The 3,901-nt window shown below is 38.5% G+C and overlaps 1 pseudogene; it reads right to left on the bottom strand.

The window, feature by feature from the left end:
• Positions 1–434: 434 nt before the first annotated feature.
• On the bottom strand, positions 435–2,384 carry LOC105309701 (annotated as a pseudogene).
• Positions 2,385–3,901: the final 1,517 nt, after the last annotated feature.

The raw sequence follows: 3,901 nt of genomic DNA, 5'->3' as shown, positions 1-3,901 counted from the left end.
TCCATTTTCTTCAGTCTAGCAGGAAAGTTTGGAAGGGTTATACCCCACTTTGAAAATATCTTTGCTTACAAACACCTATATCCAGTGATTAGCAATTAAGATGTGAAAATAATTAACTATTTAGTAGTTAATTTTACTAATTATCAAAAGTTGTGGCCTACTGGGATCAACAGCATTACAAATAGAAGTCATACTGCATTTCTTAAAACTTTTTCTGAATGCTTAATAGGGCTTGTTCAGTGTTAATTGCACTTAAAATGCATCTGTTTTTTTTTTCCTCATTTAATCTCTGAAAGCTGAGAAGAGGTGTCAATTTATCATTTGCTTTGTAACTCCCTAAATCCAATAGATTCCAACACAGACTTGTGTGACAGGTACAAGGGGAGTAGAAGAATACAACTGCTTTCTGGAGCAAATTAAACTTGTCATGACAATCAGAGTTTGGACTACAGTGGCTTCAGATACTTGTAGTAAGATTCATAGACTTCTGCTTTGTTCAGCGGGAATTTCTTGGCCCACTTGAACAAGTTTTCATGCATATTTCCATCATAGCGGCCAAGCACAGAGCCGAGACACATCCTGAAAATCAAATGCATCAACCAGAGCAAATGTAATCTGGGCAAATCAGTCGGTAATTCTTTGATATGCTGGTGTATTTGGGTAATTTGAGAGTCTGTCAGTATGCTCTCAAGAAAATACCCTGCCTTTTGACTGACTGATTCCATACAGAGAATATAAGAGACATAAATTCCTTAAGACAGCTTGGAGAATTTATTTTGAATTTTGAGTTGTTCTGAAAAGAGCTTAATAGCCACATAGTGGAAATGTGCCACACTTGCTCAAATAAGGTCAGTGGAAGTTAGGTTCTATGCTACCATCTTGCTTTTTCTGTGAATCATTTTAGTTTGAAGGTTTTTCCAGCAATTTCTACTAATCTGGCTGTATGAAATTTATATGCTTTTGTTAGCCTGTCAGGGCTGTTGATATCCACCACAGTTAACCTGACTGCTACTTGTGGCATATCCAGGCAGGCCAATCAAGTAGGATACTATGCCACACACCGTTTCCTGAATGCATCTGCTTATAATTTTTAATCAGGACCTAGCCATTTGTAACACCATGACAGTGTTTTCTCCCTCAAAGGTGCAAGTTGAGATAAAAGTGATGTAAATATTTGGAAGACCACTGCAATGAAAATAGCTATGCATGCCACAAGCCATCTGACATGCTTTGATAGCAGTGTTAGGAGTCAGGAGGTGAAAGCCTTCAGCCCAGTAGTGAGGGCGTGAAGGTCCAGCAGTTCATTCAGGTTTCGTTGGCCACTGTCTTCACTAGTCTGATGATAGGTCTCCTTCGTGTATGCGCGTACAAACTGGAAGCCATAGGCAGTGGCCAGAGGTGGAAAGAGTTTATAAAGGTAGGTTTGAAATTCCAAATCTGTGGTTCTGGTTCACCTGGCTTGATTTCAGACTGGCGCCTCATGGCAATATATTACATGGCAATGGTGTACACCTTAGCCAGACATGGAGCAGCTTCTCCCATAAGGAAGGACTGATAAACAGCATGGTACTCACAACTTAGTACTCATAGATTTCACTTATGTGCCATCAGGCTTCACCTGTGTATACTTCATCAGCATCTTTTCTCTGGGAATATGATAACTGTCCGTCTTCAGGTAGCCATTATCTCTCATCATATCCAAATTTGGGGGTGATATTGCCAATGATAAAACCCGACAAAAGCTTACATGTTCCAATTTCACGAATAAGTACAATGAAGGCATGTAATCCACATTTCCCTTTAGTGGAGAGGTGGGCAAATACTATCACATGATTTGAAGTCTTTCCAAGTCTACCAGGTCACCACTTGATGGAGGTCACAAAAGGACTATTGAGAATGAACTCCTGGGTTTCAGAAACAAAAGTGGCTGTGATTTCCCAGCCTCAAAGGTGAGTTAATGACCCAGTTCCATCTGAGTGTAAGTGACAATTACCTTGAGTCTTTGGATGAAAACAGCCATTTATCTTGCTAGGCAGTAGTTTCTTGATTCAGCAAGGTAGGAATAAACATGGAGTACTTGAGGCCCACAGATTCCACAAAATTAATCATGTGTAGTTTTTTAAAGCACATGATTTCATCAAGTTCTGAAATGCCGAGCTCTCTCATCTTCTTCACCATGATTGCACTCTTCCTAATAACTGGCTCATAATGCTGGCTGCCAGTGAGGAATTTCAAGTCCTCGTGCTGGAAGTCTAGGTTATTCATAATTAGGTTCTCGATCTCTTGGTGGTGATGGGTGTTCTCTCGGCTGTGTCCAGGATGTGAATGAGCAGATCCAGGTTGAAGCTGGCAGGGACCTGCTCCCAGAGCAGATTGTCGTTCATGGTGACAGCCATTGGAGGCAGTGCAAGCTGAGACAGAAGTGACGATGAGTATCCGCAGCTTCTGTGCATGCCAGGCCCTAAGAACCACCTCATGACTGCGGGAATCCCCATACCATCCCCAGCCAGCCCCTTCTCCTTCACTGTGGCCCCTCAGTAGCTGACCTCAGCCAAGGCAGAGTCAGGGACAGCATGAATACTCTGAATGCACCCAATGGCCAGCCAGTTAGTCGCTTGCTCTCAGCCAGGGTAATCCCAGTGTGGTTTCTGGGAAGGAGACCTCAGATATTTATATAACTTAGAAAATGATCCCCCTACCATTAATCTAGTATCCATATGGCACCATACATAGTTATTACAATATTATTGACTATATTCTGTCACTGTTCTTTAAATCACTCTGACTATTGTGTAACTGCCAATTCCTACTTCTTAATCTATTTACCTTTTTCTCTTAGTCCCCTAACCCCCCTTCTATCTGGAAATCATGAGTTTGTTTTCTATATCTATTAGTTTGTTTTTGTTTTGTTTGTTCATTTATTTTGTTCTTTAGACTTCACATAGAAGTGAGATCATATGGTTTTGTCTTTCTCTATCTGACTTATTTCTTTTTTTTATCTTAGAACTGCTTTGGCTGTGTCCCATAGGTTTTTGGATCAATTTGTTTTCATTTTTATTGTCTCAAGGTATCTTTTGATTTCTTCCTCAATGTCATTGTTAACCACTCATTTGTTTAGTAGCATGTTATATCTTCCCTGTGTTTTTGTGTTTTTCAGTTTTCTTCTTGGATTGATTTCTAGTTTCATAACACTTCAATCAGAGAAGTTACTTGATAAGATTTTGGTTTTTCTAAATTTATTGAGACTTGCTTTGTGGCATAACATGTTGTCTTTCTTGGAAAATATTCCATGTGCACTTGAAAATACTGTAAATTTTGCTTTTTGGTGAAATGTCCTAAAAATATCAATCAAGTCCATCTGTTCTAATGTATCATTTATGGCCATATTTCATTGCTGATTTCCCATCTGAATGATCTATCCATTGATGTCAATGGGATGTTAAAGTCAGCTACTATGATTATATTACTGTCGGTCTCTCACTTGATGTCTGTCAATATTTGCTTTATATATTTAGGTACTCCTACTTTGGGTGCCTAATGTTTGCAAGGATTATGTCCTCTTCTTGGGTTGATCTCTTTATCATTATGAAATATCATTCTTTGTTTCTTGTTATAGCCTTTGTTTTAAAATCTATTTTGTCTGATATAAGTATCACTACACCATTTTTATTTAAATTTACACTTGCATGAAATATCTTTTTCCGTCTTTTTAGTTTCAGTTTGTTTATGTCTGTCATTCTAAAGTGGGTCGTTTGCAGTCAGCATATGTATGGATCTTGTTTTCTTATCCATTTAGCTACCCTATGTCTTTTGATTGCAGCATTTATTCAATTTCTATTTAAAGAAATTGTTGATAGGTGTGTAGTTATTGTCATTTTATTATTCATACTTTTTAATTTTT

The sequence above is a fragment of the Pteropus vampyrus genome, unplaced genomic scaffold (assembly GCF_000151845.1).
Source record: "Pteropus vampyrus isolate Shadow unplaced genomic scaffold, Pvam_2.0 Scaffold818, whole genome shotgun sequence".
NCBI lineage: Eukaryota > Metazoa > Chordata > Mammalia > Chiroptera > Pteropodidae > Pteropus > Pteropus vampyrus.
This window is presented reverse-complemented; position numbering and strand designations above follow the sequence as displayed.